The sequence below is a fragment of the Eleutherodactylus coqui genome, unplaced genomic scaffold (assembly GCF_035609145.1).
Source record: "Eleutherodactylus coqui strain aEleCoq1 unplaced genomic scaffold, aEleCoq1.hap1 HAP1_SCAFFOLD_128, whole genome shotgun sequence".
NCBI classification, from domain to species: domain Eukaryota; kingdom Metazoa; phylum Chordata; class Amphibia; order Anura; family Eleutherodactylidae; genus Eleutherodactylus; species Eleutherodactylus coqui.
Genome location: NW_027101878.1, coordinates 15,218 through 35,159, shown reverse-complemented (window position 1 = coordinate 35,159; position 19,942 = coordinate 15,218). Strand labels below are relative to the sequence as shown.

Below are 19,942 nucleotides of genomic sequence, written 5' to 3'. Positions count from 1 at the left end.
GCTTTATAAGGCCTGGTACCAGCCCCACCTGGTACGTGGGAGTGACCATCCCACCCTTCACTTTGGTCACTCCAGGAAAAGCCGGGCCGGATTATGTGGCTTGGAGCCACTTACATACTACAACATGTTAGTGGCTTAATGCTACTAACACTATACTGCCGTCTTCCTCCACCGAGCCCAGGCTGCTCGGTGGCACGTATCTGCCCAAGCGCTCCCCAAGGCAGCATAGGAGAGCATCCTAGGGAACACATACCTGCCCTCCAGTACCTTGCTGGTCACCGTCTCACAGTGTGTAATGTACACGCTCCTGTATTGTGTGTATTGTGGATGTAGCAGAGCTGTATGTGTGTAATGTATACGCTCCTGTACTGTATGGGTATTGTGGATGTAGCAGAGCTGTATGTGTGTAATGTACACGCCCCTGTACTGTATGTGTATTGTGGATGTAGCAGAGCTGTATGTGTAATGTACACGCTCCTGTACTGTATGTGTATTGTGGATGTAGCAGAGCTGTATGTGTAATGTACACGCTCCTGTACTGTATGTGTATTGTGGATGTAGCAGAGCTGTATGTGTGTAATGTACACGCTCCTGTACTGTATGTGTATTGTGGATGTAGAGAGCTGTATGTGTGTAATGTACACGCTCCTGTACTGTATGTGTATTGTGGATGTAGCAGAGCTGTATGTGTGTAATGTTCACTCTCCTGTACTGTATGTGTATTGTGGATGTAGCAGAGCTGTATGTGTGTAATGTACACGCCCCTGTACTGTATGTGTATTGTGGATGTAGCAGAGCTGTATGTGTGTAATGTACGCACTCCTGTACTGTATGTGTATTGTGGATGTAGAGAGCTGTATGTGTGTAATGTACATGCTCCTGTACTGTATGTGTATTGTGGATGTAGCAGAGCTGTATGTGTGTAATGTACACGCTCCTGTACTGTATGTGTATTGTGGATGTAGCACAGCTGTATGTGTGTAATGTACACGCTCCTGTACTGTATGTGTATTGTGGATGTAGCAGAGCTGTATGTGTGTAATGTACACGCTCCTGTACTGTATGTGCACTGTGGATGTAGCAGAGCTGTATGTGTAATGTACACGCTCCTGTACTGTATGTGTATTGTGGATGTAGCAGAGCTGTATGTGTGTAATGTACACGCTCCTGTACTGTATGTGTATTGTGCATGTAGCAGAGCTGTATGTGTGTAATGTACACGCTCCTGTACTGTATGTGTATCGTGGATGTAGCAGAGCTGTATGTGTGTACTGTACACGCTCCTGTACTGTATGTGTATCGTGGATGTAGCAGAGCTGTATGTGTGTAATGTACACGCTCCTGTACTGTATGTGTATTGTGGGTGTAGCAGAGCTGTATGTGTGTAATGTACACGCTCCTGTACTGTATGTGTATTGTGGATGTAGCAGAGCTGTATGTGTGTAATGTACACGCTCCTGTACTGTATGTGTATTGTGGATGTAGCAGAGCTGTATGTGTGTAATGTACGCGCTCCTGTACTGTATGTGTACTGTGGATGTAGCAGAGCTGTATGTGTGTAATGTACACGCTCCTGTACTGTATGTGTATTGTGGATGTAGCAGAGCTGTATGTGTGTAATGTACGCGCTCCTGTACTATGTGTATTGTGGATGTAGCAGAGCTGTATGTGTGTAATGTACACGCTCCTGTACTGTATGTGTATTGTGGATGTAGCAGAGCAGTATGTGTGTAATGTACACGCTCCTGTACTGTACGTGTATTGTGGATGTAGCAGAGCTGTATGTGTGTAATGTACACGCTCCTGTACTGTATGTGTATTGTGGATGTAGCAGAGCTGTATGTGTAATGTACGCGCTCCTGTACTGTATGTGTATTGTGGATGTAGCAGGGCTGTATGTGTGTAATGTACACGCTCCTGTACTGTATGTGTATTGTGGATGTAGCAGAGCTGTATGTGTGTAATGTACACGCTCCTGTACTGTATGTGTATTGTGGATGTAGCAGAGCTGTATGTGTAATGTACACGCTCCTGTACTGTATGTGTATTGTGGATGTAGCAGAGCTGTATGTGTGTAATGTACACGCTCCTGTACTATGTGTATTGTGGATGTAGCAGAGCTGTATGTGTGTAATGTACACGCTCCTGTACTGTATGTGTGTTGTGGATGTAGCAGAGCTGTATGTATGTAATGTACACGCTCCTGTACTGTATGTGTATTGTGGATGTAGCAGAGCTGTATGTGTGTAATGTACACGCTCCTGTACTGTATGTGTATTGTGGATGTAGCAGAGCTGTATGTGTGTAATGTACACGCTCCTGTACTGTATGTGTATTGTGGATGTAGCAGAGCTGTGTGTGTGTAATGTAGACGCTCCTGTACTGTATGTGTATTGTGGATGTAGCAGAGCTGTATGTGTAATGTACACGCTCCTGTACTGTATGTGTATTATGTATGTAGCAGAGCTGTATGTGTGTAATGTACACGCTCCTGTACTGTATGTGTATTGTGGATGTAGCAGAGCTGTATGTGTGTAATGTACACGCTCCTGTACTGTATGTGTACTGTGGATGTAGCAGAGCTGTATGTGTGTAATGTACACGCCCCTGTACTGTATGTGTATTGTGGATGTAGCAGAGCTGTATGTGTGTAATGTACACGCTCCTGTACTGTATGTGTATTGTGGATGTAGCAGAGCTGTATGTGTGTAATGTACACGCTCCTGTACTGTATGTGTATTGTGGGTGTAGCAGAGCTGTATGTGTAATGTACACGCTCCTGTACTGTATGTGTATTGTGGATGTAGCAGAGCTGTATGTGTGTAATGTATTCGTTCCTGTACTGTATGTGTATTATGGATGTAGCAGAGCTGTATGTGTAATGTACACGCTCCTGTACTGTATGTGTATTGTAGATGTAGCAGAGCTGTATGTGTAATGTACACGCTCCTGTACTGTATGTGTATTGTGGCTGTAGCAGAGCTGTATGTGTGTAATGTACACGCTCCTGTACTGTATGTGCATTGTGGATGTAGCAGAGCTGTATGTGTGTAATGTACACGCTCCTGTACTGTATGTGTATTGTGGATGTAGCAGAGCTGTATGTGTAATGTACACGCTCCTGTACTGTATGTGTATTGTGGATGTAGCAGAGCTGTATGTATGTAATGTACACACTCCTGTACTGTATGTGTATTGTGGATGTAGCAGAGCTGTATGTGTGTAATGTACACGCTCCTGTACTGTATGTGTATTGTGGGTGTAGCAGAGCTGTATGTGTGTAATGTACACGCTCCTGTACTGTATGTGTATTGTGGATGTAGCAGAGCTGTATGTGTAATGTACACGCTCCTGTACTGTATGTGTATTGTGGATGTAGCAGAGCTGTATGTGTGTAATGTACACGCTCCTGTACTGTATGTGTATTGTGGATGTAGCAGAGCTGTATGTGTGTAATGTACACGCTCCTGTACTGTATGTGTATTCTGGATGTAGCAGAGCTGTATATGTGTAATGTACACGCTCCTGTACTGTATGTGTATGGTGGATGTAGCAGAGCTGTATGTGTGTAATGTACACGCTCCTGTACTGTATGTGTATGGTGGATGTAGCAGAGCTGTATGTGTAATGTACACGCTCCTGTACTGTATGTGTATTGTGGATGTAGCAGAGCTGTATGTGTGTAATGTACACGCTCCTGTACTGTATGTGTATTGTGGATGTAGCAGAGCTGTATGTGTAATGTACACGCTCCTGTACTGTGTGTATTGTGGATGTAGCAGAGCTGTATGTGTAATGTACGCGCTCCTGTACTGTATGTGTATTGTGGATGTAGCAGAGCTGTATGTGTAATGTACACGCTCCTGTACCCCTCAGTTCGGTTTTTCTGCATCGAGGACAAAGCGTTGTATAGCTCTCCATGAACACGCACTAGCACACCACGCACACAACGACACGTACCGTATGCACTCCATACACATGCGCACATGCTAGCAGACTCCATAATCCTCACCATACAGGCCCTCATGCAGGAGAAAACCTGCAAATATCCAAAAATGAGCCTAAAGTTCCTGTAGATTCCTCCGGCCGCAGGCAGCAGCTTACCTAGATGCACAGCTGTAACTGTATCTGCCTGCACACTGTGTACCACGTGGGGCCCAACAACCAATGAGGCGGCTGGATTAGTCAATGCTACTGAAGTGTGGTGGGAAAGAAATCTATGTCTCTCATACCTCCACCGGGGTAGATGCTGGAATGGAGGGGCTCCTAGGAGGTCTGCGGACAGGAAGTCACATGGTCTGAGGTCACATGACTGTAAGGGGAGGGGCTTACTAATACTGTAGGCATATTTCCCTTTTCAGCCGCAGTTCTCCGGCGCGGAGCATTCAGCCAATCAGCTGGCTGGAATCGGCACCACATGACCACACACCGTGCACGGGGATTGCCTTCAGCAGCCGTGTGCACTACACACTACACTTAAAGGGGTTGTCCCGCGATAGCAAGTGGGGTTATACACTTCTGTATGGCCATATTAATGCACTTTGTAATATACATCGTGCATTAAATATGAGCCATACAGAAGTTATACACTTACCCCCTCCGGTGCTGGCGTCCCCGTCTCCATGGCGCCGACTAACGCTGTCTTCTCCTTCCATTAGACGCGCTTGCGCTGTGCGGTCTTCTGCTCTGTTCAATGGGCCTATACCTAACCCTAGGTCTTCTGCGCATGTGCAGACCAACTCTCCGGTGTGAGCACGCCGGAGCAGCCCCATTGAACAGAGCAGAAGAACGGGAAATCTAAGCAGAAAAAGTTGTACTGCGTATAACCGCCTGTGTGAGTACGCAGTTATGTGCAGAACATTATGCAGCACCACGGCCGGCCTTACAGCTGGGATCCGCTACGGGCTTCCACAAGCGGATTCCACATATAGCCGTGTGAGCCCGGCGTTATTCACATCACTTTGTGTAATACGTCATTTACAAGAAGCCCCGGGAACGCTCGCCTTCCTGCAGTTCCCGGAGCAGCTTGATGAACGCCTTCTGTGTGAGACCGCCGCACCTCAGCAAGATTAGGAAGACTCACAGAGCGCCACTTTTACACATCCCTGCCACTGGGGTCAAGAAATACCCCCAAAAAAGTGAGGAGGAGGGATGTCTGATATTGTTGCCCCATGTGCCCATCCCAACCAGGCCCCCTAATTACCCCCGTCTCCGGACATACCACACAGTTTACATTATTACTTTAATCTAAGATTAATTTTTAAGGACTCCACTTTTTTTTCTGCACAAATGAGCAATGGAGACTGGAATGAATTCAGTTCTGCCCTGAAATCCAAAGGGTGTTCCCTCTTAGCTCGTTAAGGACCAGGCACAGTAAATTTACAGTGCCTGGTCCTGGGCTTATAACACCGCCGATAGCAAAATTATGGAAGCACTTTAAGCCTCATGGCTCTGCAATCAATCAGAGGCAGGAATCAGTTATCAGCTGTTAGTAACAGCTGATAACCCAGTGGAGAAGGCAGAAGGGGTTTTTAACCCTTCCTGCCTTCTGCTTCCCCGAGTACACAGCGCTTAATGAGCACTGTGTACTAAAAGTGAAAGTAACATGTAACTTTCACATCGGGAGTCGGGGGTCATGTGACCTCTGAGGTTCCCTGCTATATCAGAGCTGGAGGGTCAAACTAGACCCTGGATAGCTCTGCCAGTGACTAATATCACTCCAGGGGTTGTTTCTCCTGTAACTGTGGCTCCCATGCATGCCCCAGCTACAGTGGGAAAGTGTCAAATATAAAAAAAATAAATGCATGAAAAGACCAGAGGTCTTACATGATGTCATGGGGGACATAGTACAAAACATTATTACATACACGAAGAAAACAATATTACTGAATTAACCCCTTAACGACCAGCCCATAGTGTTTTTACATCCTCCCGAAGTGGGCTTTATTCTCTGAGGACGTAAAAACATGTGTCCTGCAGAGAATAAAGCCACGTGGGCTCTGGACGTGACAGCTCCATGCTGTTGGTGTCCGCAGGTCGCCGACAGCATGAGCTATCATCCCGGGCTGTACGGAAACCCCCCCCCCCCCCCCTGGCATTGCGATTGGCGCTATCCAATGAATAGCGCCGATCACAAAAAAGCAAATAAAACTGCAAAAAAAGTTAAAGATTCAGCTGCCCTGAAGGAGGGATCCATCAGGGCAGCTGAAATTACTCACCGAGGTCCGCCGCATGGCTCCCCGCTGTCCCGATGCTCCGGGCCCCGTAGCCGTCCTTCTGCGCATGCCCGCCAGGCGGCATTACGTCAGCCACATGTGCAGAAGGCCCAGCGGCGCGGGAAATTTAAAATCTCCTGGCTCCCGGCTCCTGTAACCAATGGATAACGGCGATCGCGGAAAAGTGAAAAAAAGTGTAAAAAAAGAAAAGTTTCACCTCCGCTCATGGATCGGATCCATGAGGGGAGGTGAAAATACTCACCTCAGGTCCACCGATGTCCTCCGGCCGGTGTCGGGACCCCCGCTGGCCCGGCAAATCCAAAATCTCCCTGCACCCGGCTGTCACAGATAGCCGAGTGCAGGGAAATGTGACTGGGGACCGCTGTATGCGGTTTCCAGTCATATGATCACCGTTATCCATCGGATAACGGTGATCATATAAAAGTTAAAAAGTAAAAAAAAAAGTTAAAAAAAAAATATAAAGTTTCATCTCTCCGTAAGGGGGGATGAAATTACGTACCCAAGGTCCCGGATTTGTTCCCTGATGGGATGTTGATCCGCGGACCTTACCCCAGCTTCGGGCGCATGCGCCCGTCAGCATGATGGCGGACGCATGCGCAAAAGTGAAATATTGCCCAAGAAATGTAAAATCTCCCTGCTCCTGGCTACCAAAGGTAGCCAAGAGCCTGGAGATGTCACGGGGAGCCGCGGTGAGCGGTTACTGGTCACGTGATCGCCGTTATCCAATGCATAATGGCGATCACGTAAAAGTTCTTTAAAAAGTGGAAGTTTCATCTTCCCTCACCGATGCGATCGGTGAGGGGAGATGAAACATCTTCTCGGAGGCTTCCGCATTTGAATCCAGATGTGATTATCCTCCATGGACCCTTCCGGCTGCTGCCCATGCGCTCGCTGGCAAAATGCCGGACACATTCGCAGGAGCCGGGGAGCCCAGGAAATTTTAAATCTCCTTGCTCCCAGCGGCCATCGGTCGCTGAGTGCTTGGAGTAGTGACCGGAGGCCTCATTGAGCGGTCCCCGGTCACGTGATAAAGTCGTGATCTAACATTAGGCCGGTCACGCATGACTGGAGAGGAATTACGGGTTCTGCATGCGTTTGATCAGCGGTAATCCACGGATCAATCACATGCATTGGATTACACAATTCCCCCCAATTAGCGGGTCGGAATTACATAATCCACTCGCAGAAACAGAACACAGCATGCTATATTTTACCGCGAATATCCGCGACCTAGAGCCCATTGTACTCTATGACCGCGGATATACTCGCAGCCCATGTGCACATACATTGTGTACGGGCTGCGGGTACCCGAGTCATCTCTAAGCGACGGCGCGGGAAATGCAAACAAAAAAAAAGTACTGCGCATGACCGCCTGTGTGAGTAGGCTGTTATGCGCAGTACATTACGCGGCCGTACGCAGGGTCACAGCCGGGCTCACAGCTGGAATCCGCTGCGGGCCTACGCAAGCGGATTCTGCATACGGCCATGTGAGCCCGGCGTTATTCAGACCGCTACCTGTAATCCGTAATTTACAAGAAGCCCCGGGAACGCTCGCCTTCCTGCAGTTCCAGGAGCAGCTTGTTGAACGCCTTCTGTGTGAGACCGCCGCACTGCAGCAAGATTACAAAGCCTCACAGAGCGCCACTTTTTACACCCCATCCCCGCTGCTGAGGTCACGAAATACCCCCCAAAATACATGAGAGGAGGGGGATACCCGATTTTCTTGCCCCATGTGCCCATCCCAAGCAGCCTCTGTAATTACCCCTGTCTTCGGACATAAAATGCAGTTTATATTATTACCTTTATCTAATATTTAGGGAATGCCAAAAAATGGGGATGACGGGGGTGGGGGATTATTTTTAGGAAGTCAATTTTTTTCCATATAAGTGGGCAATGGGGCCTGGTATTTATTCAGTTCTGCCCTGAAATCCAGCGGGCATTCCCTCCATTATGGGCCTAGCCATGTGTCCTGTAAGTAGATTAGGGCCACAAGGGGTATATTTCTGAACACGGGACAAACAGGGGGATCCATTTTGGGGTGAACGTCTTCATTCCTGTGTACACTGTACAAAAAAACTGTTTTTAAATTGACAAAATTGACAAAAACTGAAAATCGTAATTTTTTGCTTTTGCTTTGCTTAGATTCGTTCAAATACTGTGGGGTCAAAATACGCAGTACTCCCCTAGATTAATTCGTTAAGGGGTCTACTTTTTTTAAATGGGGTCATTTGTGGGGGTTCTCTATCGTTTTGGCCGCTCAATGGCTCTACAAGTGGGCAATGGGGCCTGGAATTTATTCCGTTGTACCCTGAAATCCAATGGTTGCTCCTTCCATTATAGGCCTAGCTATGTTTCCTTTAAGTAGATTAGGGCCACAATGGGTATGTTTCGGTACACGGGACAAACAGGGGTATCCATTTTGGGGTGAAAGTCTTCATTCCTATGTACACTGTAGAAAAAAACTGTTTTTAAATTGACACAATTGCCAAAAAAATGAAAATCATATTTTTTTCCTTCTGCTTGGCTTAGATTCATTCAAAAACTGTGAAGTCAAAAAAGTCATCGTACCCCTAGATAAATTCGTTAAAGGGTCTACTTTTCAAAATGGGGTAACTTGTGGGGGATCTCCATTGTTTTGGTCACTCAAGGGCTCTACAATTGGGCAATGGGGACTAAATCTCCTTCAAGCAAAATTTCCGTTCCGAAAGCCACCGGTTGCTCCTTTCATTTTGGGCCACATTGTGCATACAGACGTAATACTAGGGCCACAATGGGTATGTTTCTGAGCACAGGACAAACAGGGGTACCCATTTTGGGGTGCAAGTCTTCATTCATATATGTGCGGTACAAAAAAAACTGCTTTTGAAATGACAGAATTACCCAAAAAATGAAAATCGTTATTTTTTTCCTTCTGCTTGGCTTAGATTCATTTAAAAACTGTGAAGTCAAAAAAGTCATCGTACCCCTAGATAAATTCGTTAAGGGGTCTACTTTTCAAAATGGGGTCACTTGTGGGGGTTCTCCATCGTTTTGGTCACTCAGTGGCTCTACAAGTGTGCAATAGGGCCTAAATCTCCTTCAAGCAAAATTTCTCTTCCGAAAGCCACCGGTTGCTCTTTTCATTTTGGGCCCCATTGTGCATCCAGACGTAAGATTAGGGCCACAATAGGTATGTTTCTGAGCACGGGACAAACAGGGGTATCCATTCTGGGGTGCAAATCCTAATTTTCATGTGTACTATAGAAAAAAGTCCTGTCTTTAAAATGACATATTTGCAAAAATATGAAATTTTAGTTTTTCTCTTCTAAATTGCATTGACTCCTAAAAAAAAACTGTGGAGTTAAAATACTCACGACACCCCTCAGTGAATACCTTAAAGGGTGTAGTTTTTAAAATGGGGTCATTTGTGGGGGTATCTATCATTTTGACTCCTATGAGCCTTTCCAATCTTGGCTTGGTGTAGGAAAACAAAGTGTTCCTCAAAATGCTGAAAAGTAATGTTAAATTTGTACGTCTCCTAAATGGTTAAAAAAACAAAAGTTTTTCCAATGTGCGCCAAAAATAAAGTAAACGGATGGAAATATAAATCTTAGCGAAAATTTCTATATTATGGTTGCACATATTTGAGATATTGCAGTTGGAAATGTGAAAAAATGACAATTTTTTTTCAAAATTTTCCCTTTTAATAAATAAACACAAATTATATCGGTCTTTTTTTTCCGCCTAAATGAAGTACAACATGTGGCGAAAAAACAATGGCAGAATCGCTTGGATATGCAAAACCTTTCTGGTGTTATTCCATGCTAAAGTGACACATGTCAGATTTGCAAAATTTGGCCTGGTCATTAGGGCGTAAACAGGCTTGGTCACTAAGGGGTTAAACAACAATATATACATTAAAAAAAGAAAACAACTCAAAGCCGAAGCCAACCAAAACTGTATGTGCCCTGTAAACCAAAACCATACATACTATATATCAAAACGGCCAAAACAAATAGAGGAACCCGTTCCCATACTTTATTTTTAGCATAAATATACTAAAAAACAAACTATTAATGTTAAAAAAATCATTTTTTTAGCATTTTACCCCCAATAAAACTAAAAAACAGAAAAAAGTCAGTGAAAAAGGTATTTAAAAAATCGCCCTATATGTCACGGGGAAAAAAACACATAAAAAATAATTTTGGTAGTTAACCCCTTAACGACTGCCCCATCGGGAAACTACGTCCTCAGAAAGTGGGCTTTAATCCTAGAGGACGTAGTTTTATGCGTCCTCTTTGGATCAATGCCCACTTGCCTGAGAACGTGAGAGCTCCATGCTGTCGGTGCCTGCAGGTAGCCGACAGCATGGAGCTGTCATCCCAGGATGCGGGCAGTCCCCCGCGGCATTGCGATCGACGCAATCCAATGGATAGCGCCGATCGCAAAAAAGTAAATAAAACAGTAAAAAAAGTTAGATATTCAGCTGCCCTGCTGGATCGGATCCACCAGGGCAGCTGAAAATACTCACCCGCCTTCTCCCCGCTGCTGGCTGAAGATCGGGTCCTCCCGGACCCGCCGCCGGCCTTCTGCGCATGCGCGCCAGACGATGACGTCACGCGCACGCGCAGAAGGCCGGGGGCCCCCGGCAAGTTTAAAAACTCCGGGCTCCCGGCTCCTGAAGGTAGCCGGGAACCAGGAGGTGTTACCGGGGACCGCTGTGAGCGGTCCCCGGGCACGCGATCGCCGCTATCCATTGGATTGCGGCGATCGCGAAAAAGTTTTAAAAAAGTAAGTTTCACCTCCCCTCATGGATCGGATCCATGAGGGGAGGTGAAAATACTCACCTCGGGTCCTCTGCGATGTCCCGGGACCCGAAGTGCCCGTCTGCGCATGCGTGTCCGATGATTTACATCAGGCGCGTGCACAGAGGGGCTCGAGCCCCGGGAAATTTAAAATCCCTCTGCTCTGGGCTGCCATGTGTAGCCCAGAGCAGCGGGATGTCACTGGGGACATGATCACTGTCATCCAATGGATGACAGTGATCATGTAACGTAAAAAACAGTGTAAAAAGTTAAAAAAAAAAAAAGGTAAAAAGTTAAAAAAGCTTGCATTTCATCTCCCCCCACGGATCATATCCGTGAGGGAGGATGAAATGGCGGACCTTACCCCAGCTTCTGCGCACGCCGCCGTCGCCACAATGGCAGGCGCATGCGCAAAAGCTGTGCTAATTTAAAATCTCCCTGCTCCTGGCTACAAAACTTAGCCGAGAGCCTGGAGATTTCATGGACAGCTGCGGTGAGCGGTTCCTGGTCACGTGTTCACTGTTATCCAATGGATAATGGCGATCACGTAAAATAAAAAAAAAAGGTGAAGGTTCATCTCCCCTCACTGATGCGATCGGTGAGATGAGATGAAACTTTTTACCGGAGGCCTCCGTATTTGCACCCCAACGCGATCTTCCTCCGTGAACTTTCCCGGATCCTGCGCATGCGACCGCCGGCAAAACACCGGACACATGTGCAGGAGTCGGGGAGCCCAGGAAACTTAAAATCTTCTTGCTCCCAGGTGACCAATGGTCGCCGAGAGCCTGGAGCAGTGACGGGTGGCCTCGTTGAGCGGACCCTGGTCACGTGATAAAAAGGTAGCTATCTACCTTAGGCCGGTCTCACATGACCGGATAGGAATTACGGATTCCGCATGCGTCTGATCCGCGGTAATACGCAGATCAATCGCATTGGATTACACAATTCCGCTCACATTAGCGGGTCGGAATTGTGTAATCCACTCGCAGAAAAGAGAACGCAGCAGGTTCTATTTTACCGCGGATAGCCGCAACATAGAGCCCATTGTGCTCTATGTTGCGGATATACCCGCAGCCCATACGCAACTACGCCAAGACGTTGGTGAGTTTGTTCATTTGCCACATCGTTAGACTACATGGTTTGCCAGAGAATATAGTCTCCGATCGCAGCGTACAATTTGTGTCTAGCTTTTGGCGAATAGGCTGCTCTCGTTTCGGTGTCCAGCTTTCGTTTTCCTCGGCATACCATCCTGAGACCAATGGGCAAACGGAGAGGTGTAATCAGAACCTGGAGCAGTATTTACGTTGTTATGCCTCGGAAAATCAGGAAGACTGGTCGAAGTTCTTACCACTAGCCGAGTTTGCTCTAAACAATAGACCACTGGAGGCTACGGGGACCTCACCGTTCTTTTGTAACTACGGAATTCACCCATGTTTTGGCCCCCTTTCCAAGAGGGTTTCGGAGGTACCAGGAGCAAATGAGTTTTGTTCCGATATTGAGGCCGGGTGGGCAGAGGTCCAGAAAGATTTACAGCGATCTGTTCGGCGCAGCAAGCGAGTTGCAGACAGTCACCGCTCTGAGGGGGTGGGATTCTGTGTTGGAGACTTGGTATGGTTGTCTACCAGAAATATAAAACTCAAACAACCATCTGCTAAACTGGGCCCGCGATTTATCGGTCCGTTTAAAATAATTGAAAAGATTAATGCGGTGGCCTTCCGGTTAGAAATTCCCAGCACGATGAAAATCAACAATGTGTTCCATAAGTTTCTGCTCAAAAGATTTATCGATTCTGGGAATGACTCACCACCCCCGGCCCCTGTGCTAGTGGATGGGGAGTAGTTTGTAATCAGTTGCATTCTGGACTCCCGTCTAGTCAGGAATTCCCTGTAGTACCTGGTGCACTGGCGCGGTTATGGCCCAGAAGAGAGGTCATGGGTTCCTGCAGCGGATGTTCATGCAGATCGGCTGGTAAAAAATTTTCATAGATCAAACCCTGGTCGTCCTGGTCCTAAGGGTCCTGGGGCCCCTTCTAGAAGGGGAGATACTGTTGCAGCCATTCTGAGGCCTGCACCGAGCTTGCAGGCCAGATCAGGTTTTGGGTGTGCTCTTGCTTCTCCTGGAGCTGAGGGGCGTGATAGTTGTAGGAGTAACGTCAGTCAGCACCTGGTGCTGAGTAGCTTAGCTCCTACTTAAACAGTGCCAGCATGATCTCCTGTGCTGGTCAATCCTTCAGTTACCTTTTGGACAGCGACGGAGGAACACACCTTGGCTGAAGCTCCTAGCCAAGTTCTTTTATGCTTTGTTTGGTTTTTGGTTTTGTCTTTCTGTTGTGCCAGGGCTCCCCTATAAGGACTTGTCAGTGGCCCAGGCACGCGTGCGGGCTCGCAATTGTCAGAGCGGTCGGTCCGCCGAGTAGGCAGGGCCCCCTCCCGGGTTAGGGGACGATAGGGAGAGCATTCCCCATTAGTTTTTTTTTTCCTTTTTTGCATGGTTGTGCCTTTTGTTTGTGTTTTTGAGGTTGCATTTCTGGAGGACGCAACAGGCATAGGGCGAGAAATTGGATCGGGTAACTGCTGTATTAGGGCCATATGTTCTTGCGGGGTCCATGGTTTATATTCTGTCACTTCTTTTAAGACTGTGGTTGGCATTTTTATTTGGCTTTGTGTTTTTCCCGTAGCTTCTGACACTGCCATATTCTTAGTAATCACAGGGTAAAGTCCCTTAGGCATAGGGGCCAAAGGTTCTTCACCTGCTGCTTCCTGCTTTTTATCTATAGACACGCTGAGAAAAGAGTTATTGCTGTGCTTTTGAGAGAGCCATCTGCCTGCACCACAGTGAGTAACTTTTCTTCAGTGAGTAACTTTTGATTAGAATCATAGGGTGGTGGATTTTGTATTTTTGGGGCGTAATACATTATACCCTTATATTCTTTTTGTTGAAAATTCATGTCTTCGATTGTTTTACTTATTTTTGTCCAGCTTTTAATACCTCATACAAGTTTTTGTCTGCAATCCACCCCCCCTGGCAATTCTGGAGACCCTCTCTCATCTGTACCAGATCCGCACTCCTGTGGATGGGTTAGAGCAGTGTTCCCCAACTCCAGTCCTCAGGGACCGCCAACAGGTCATGTTTTCAGGATTTCCTCAGTGTTGCACAGGTGATGTAATTATTGTCAGTGCCTCAGACATTGCCAGAGGTGTTCTTACCATAGGAAATCCTGAAAACCTGACCTGTTGGTGGTCCCTGAGAACTGGAGTTGGGGACCACTGGGTTAGAGGGTAAGTGGGGGAAGGGAGGAGAAGAATGGAAAGGAGTAAGGAAAAGGGGGAGAACAGAAAATGGAAAGGTACTTATGAAAAATGCACGTGAAAGTAAAACAGTTCTATTTCAAAGTTGGGATAGAGATCTGTTGAACACCAGACCCCCACCAATGAGAAGGGAGGAAAGAGAACAGCTCTGCAAGGCAGTAGAGGGCTGTCAATTTCACTGAGCCTGAACTAACAGGCACTCTCAAGGACACAGAGGATTAGGAACATCAGAAACAGTAAAACACTCCATCCGTGGAGTACAACGGAATATAGAAGGGAACATAAATTGAATTTTTAAACTACGTAAATGTATTATTATCGGTACGGGAAAGTTTCATTCCCCCCACAGAGCCTAGGGGGTTAAATGTCTGCAGCTGGGCGCCCACCAGAGAGGAGAGATCAATGTGGCACCCGAGCTCCAGCACCCCCCCATCCTCAGAGAACCAATATTAACAATTATTCAATGGCATTTAGGAATTAACGAGCCAATAATCAGGGAGGCTGGAGGAGCCCAAAAGTCAGGTATCACCGGGCACGCCATCTTCCCTGCTCTTCTTTTTCTTTCCTCTTGGCGACTTGGCATTTCCCGCCAGCTGCCACCTCTCCAGAGGAGCCAGTCCTGAAAATCGCAGCATTTCCGGCAGCGGTAGCCAACTCGGAATATCTATTGGCTCGAGATCAAGGTGCTGCCAGACAGCCTGCAGATCCTCAGGAGAGCGGATATCCAACCGGCAACCCCTATGGGTTATTCCCAGCCCAAAAGGTAATAGCCAGGCCTATTTTATGTCTTTGGTTTTTAGGACTTCCAGTAATGGACGCAATAATCAGCGTTTAGCCAAAGTGGATGGCACTAAGCCCTGAAAGATTTGTATCGGGGTATCTGCATATTTAACCCCTTAGTGACCAAGCCTGTTTGCGCCTTAATGACCAGGCCAAATTTTGCAAATCTGACATGTGTCACTTTAACATGGAAAAACACCAGAAAGGTTTTGCATATCCAAGCGATTTTGACATTGTTTTTTCGCCACATGTTGTACTTGTGTTTATTTATTAAAAGCGCAAAATTGGGAAAATTTTGAAAAAAATCGTCATTTTTTTCACATTTCCAACTGCAATATCTTAAATATGTGCAAACATAATATAGACATTTTTGCTAAGATATATATTTCCACCCGTTTACTTTATTTTGGGCGCACATTGGAAAAACTGTCGTTTTTTTTAACCATTTAGGAGACGTACAAATTTAACATTACTTTTCAGCATTTTAAGGAACACTTTGTTTTCCTACACCAAGCCAAGATTGTAAAGGCTCATAGGAGCCAAAATGATAGATACCCCCACAAATGACCCCATTTTAAAAACTACACCCCTTAACGTATTCACTGAGGGGTGTCATGAGTATTTTGACCCCACAGTTTTTTTTTCAGGAATTAATTCAATTTAGAGGAGAAAAAGTAAAATTTCATATTTTTGCAAATCTGTCATTTTAAATACATATTTTTTCCTATAGTTTACATGAAAATGAGGATTTACACACCAAAATGGATCCCCCTGTTTCTCCCGTGTTCAGAAATATACCCATTGTGGCCCTAATATTATATCTGAGTCCACAACGGGGCCCAAAATGAAAGGAGTAGTCAGTGTCTTTCAAAACAGAAATTTTGCTTGAAGTCCTTTTAGGCCCCATAGCACACATGTAGAGTTCTTCAACGCCCAAAACCATAGAAACCCCCCACAAATGACCCCATTTTGAAAACCAGACTCCTTAACGAATTTATCTAGGGGTGTACTGTGTATTTTGACCGGAGCAGTTTTTGAATGAATTCAAGCCAAGCAAAAGAAAAAAATTGTGATTTTCGTTTTTTTGGCAATTCTGTCATTTTAAAAACAGCTTTTTTTGTACAGCACACATATGAAGGAAGACTTGCACCCCAAAATGGATACCCGTTTGTGCTGTTTTCAGAAATATACCCATTGTGGCCCTAATCTTATGTCCGCATGCACAACGGGGCCCAAAATGAAAGGAGTAATCGTGGCTTTCAGAACATAGATTTTGCTTGAAGTCCTTTTAGGCCCCATTGCCCACTTGTAGAGTTCTTGAGCGCCCAAAACCATAGAGAACCCCCACAAATTACCCCATTTTGAAAACTAGACCCCTTAACGAATTTATCTAGAGGTGTACTGTGTATTTTAACCATACAATTTTTGAATAGATCTAAGCAAAGCAGTAAGAAAAAAATTACGATTTTCATTTTTTGGGCTATTGCGTCAATTTAAAAACATTTTTTTTTGTATAGCACACATATAAATAACGACTTTTACCCCAAAACGGATACCCCTGTTTGTCTCGTGTTCAGAAACATACCCATTGTGGCCCTAATAGACCTAAAGGACACATGGCTAGGCCTACAATGAAAGGAATACCCGTTAGATTTCAGGGTACAACTGAATAAATTCCAGGCCCTATTGCCCACTTATAGAGCCATTGAGCGGCCAAAACCATAGAGAACCCCCACAAATGACCCCATTTTGAAAACTAGACCCCTTAACAAATTCATCTAGGGGTGTACTGCGTATTTTGACCCCACAGTATTTGAATGAATCTAAGCAAAGCAGAAGGAAAAAGTTACGATTTTCAATTTTTTTGGCAATTTTTTAAATTAAAAAGCAGTTTTTTTGTACAGGGTACATAGGAATGAAGACATTCACCCCAAAATGGATACCCCCGTTTGTCCCGAGTTCAGAAACATACCCATTGTGGCCCTAATCTACTTACAGGACCCATGGCAAGGCCTATAAAGGAGGGAACACCTCTTGGATTTCAGGGCACAACTGAATAAATCCCAGGCCCCATTGCTTATTTGAACGGAATAAAAATAGACTCCCTAAAATTTACCCCCCCCCCCTCCCTCCCCACACTCCGCGCCCTTTTTGGCGTTCGCAAATCTTAGATAAAAGTAATAATGTGAACTGTGTAGTATTTCCGAAGACAGGGGTAATTACGGAGGCTGGTTGGAATGGGCCTATGGGGCAATAAAACCGGTATCCCCCCTCCTCTCATGCTTTTTGGGGGTCATTTCTTGACCTCAGCGGCGGGGATGGGGTGTAAAAAGTGGCGTTCCATGAGTCTCCGTAAGCTTGCCGAGGTGCGGCGGTCTCACATAGAAGGCGCTCAACAAGCTGCTCCTGGAACTGCAGGAAGGCGAACGTTCCCGGGGCTTCTTGTAAATTACGGATTACAGGTAGCGGTCTGAATAACGCCGGGCTCACGCAACTGTAGGTGGAATCCGCTTGCGGAGGCCCGCATTGGATCCCATCTGTGAGCCCGGCTGTGACCCTGCGTACGGCTGCGTAATGTACTGCGCATAACTGCCTACTCACACAGGCGGTCATGCGCAGTACCTTTTTTTGTTTGCATTTCCCGCACCGTCGCTTACGGGTGCCCGCAGCCCGTATACAACGTAGTTGCGTATAGGCTGCGGGTATATCCACGACCATGGAGCACAATAGGCTCTATGTTCCGGATATCCGCGGTAAAATAGAACCTGCTGCGTTCTCTTTTCTGCGAGTGGATTACGCAATTCCGACCCGCTAATGTGAGCGGAATTGTGTAATCCAATGCGATTAATCTGCGTATTACCGCATGCGGAAGAGGAATCCTAGGGGGTGAAAGACTGGGACCCTCTGACCAGGAGGCATATTTCCCTTTTCAGCCGCAGTTCTCCGGCGCGGCGCATTCAGCCAATCAGCTGGCTGGAATCGGCACCACGTGACCACACAGCGTGCACGCGGATTGCCTTCAGCAGCCGTGTGCACTACACACTACACTTAAGCAGCACGGGGTTAGGGTTTAGGGTTAGGTTTAGTGTTTAGGGTTAGTGTTTAGGGTTAGGGTTGGGGTTAGGGTTGGGGTTAGGGTTAAGGTTTAGGGTTGGGGTTAGTTAAAGGAGATGTCTCGAGGAAGCAGTTAAATTTTTTTTTTGCCCAGTCCCCCCCATTAAGTACACATTACTAAGCCCCCCTGTAAATGACTTTTCTAGCTGGTTCGTACTTACCGTTCCAGCGTTTCAGCAACTTATAAAAGTTTCCTCAAGATGGCCGCCGGCTCTTTCCCCGTCGCTCGCTGCAGCCCGACGTGCGCGCTCCCGAGACGCCGCCAGCTGTCTCCATGGCAACCGGACGCATCGCAGCCGCCGACCAGACGCCCCGCAGCCGCCGACCAGACGCCCACCGCCAGGCAGCAGGTAAGGCGCTAGCCCCCGGCTCCCCAGCGCTAGACCCTCAGCCCAGGTGAAGGCCCCGGAGCCCAGCGCTAGGTTCCGGAGCCCAGCGCTAGTTCCCCCGGCCTAGCGGCAGCCCCCCCCGGCCTAGCGACAGCCCCCCCATCGCAGCGACAGCCCCCCCCCGGCCTAGCGACAGCCCCCCCATCGCAGCGACAGCCCCCCCCGGCCTAGCGACAGCCCCCCCATCGCAGCGACAGCCCCCCCCGGCCTAGCGACAGCCCCCCCATCGCAGCGACAGCCCCCCCCGGCGCAGCGACAGCCCCCCCCCGGCGCAGCGACAGCCCCCCCCCGGCGCAGCGGCAGCCCCCCCCGGCGCAGCGGCAGCCCCCCCCGGCGCAGCGACAGCCCCCCCCCGGCGCAGCGGCAGCCCCCCCCCCCACAAATCACTTACCTGGGAGGCTTCTCGGGGCTGCTGGGCTGGGCTGGGCTTCTCCGCTGGGCAGCTCCACTTTCTGCACCTTCCTCTAACAGAGGATGGTACAGAATGGCCGCTCCAGCGCGCTCCCGAGCAGTGACAGCTCGTCTGTGTATGCGCAGAAGAGCTGTAGCGGGGAGCACACTGAAGCGGCTCGTGCTGAAAGGAGAAGACCGGACTGCGCAAGTGCGTCTAAAAAAGCAAGCTGCCAGCGAATTTAGACGGAACCATGGAGACGAGGACGCCAGCAACGGAGCAGGTAAGTGAATAACTTCTGTATGGCTCATATTTAATGCACAATGTATATTACAAAGTGCATTAATATGGCCATACGGAAGTGTATAACCCCACTTGGTTTCGCGAGACCACCCCTTTAACCCTAACCCTAAACCTAACCCCGTGCTGCTTAACTGTAGTGTGTAGTGCACGGCTGCTGAAGGCAATCCGCGTGCACGCTGTGTAGTCACGTGGTGCCGATTCCAGCCAGCTGATTGGCTGAATGCGCCGCGCCGGAGAACTGCGGCTGAAAAGGGAAATATGCGACCAGGAGGGGGCAGCATCCCCAAACAGGAAGGGGAATCCTAAAGGGGGTGGGGGGACCAGGAGGGGGCAGCATTCTCACACAGAGGAAGAGGTATCCTGGGGGGTGAAGCATCGGGACCCTCCGACCAGGAGGGGGCAGCATCCTCACACAGAGGAAGAGGAATCCTGGGGGGTAATGAGACCAAGTCCTCCTGCATTCTATGCAAATAGTGATGAGGAATAGGAAACCAAGCCAGTAACCACACAGACGGCTGTTGTGGGTGCTCTCCTTGGGGAGAGACGATACCATCCCCGACCCCTAGGTGTCTCCTCACACTTTTTGGGTGCTCTCCTTATGGAGACAGGACACCACTCCTTCCTGCATTCAGATCAC

At 47.6% G+C, this 19,942-nt stretch overlaps 1 protein-coding gene across 1 annotated transcript in view; it reads right to left on the bottom strand.

Moving 5' to 3' along the window:
* Positions 1-4,255, bottom strand: part of LOC136593127 (oocyte zinc finger protein XlCOF22-like) — a 38,354-nt gene extending 34,099 nt beyond the window's left edge. The window contains exon 1 of the mRNA XM_066588640.1: positions 4,233-4,255. The gene's annotated coding sequence lies outside the window, so the exon portion shown is untranslated. The remainder of the gene's footprint in view (positions 1-4,232) is intronic.
* Between the last annotated feature and the right edge of the window lie 15,687 nt (positions 4,256-19,942).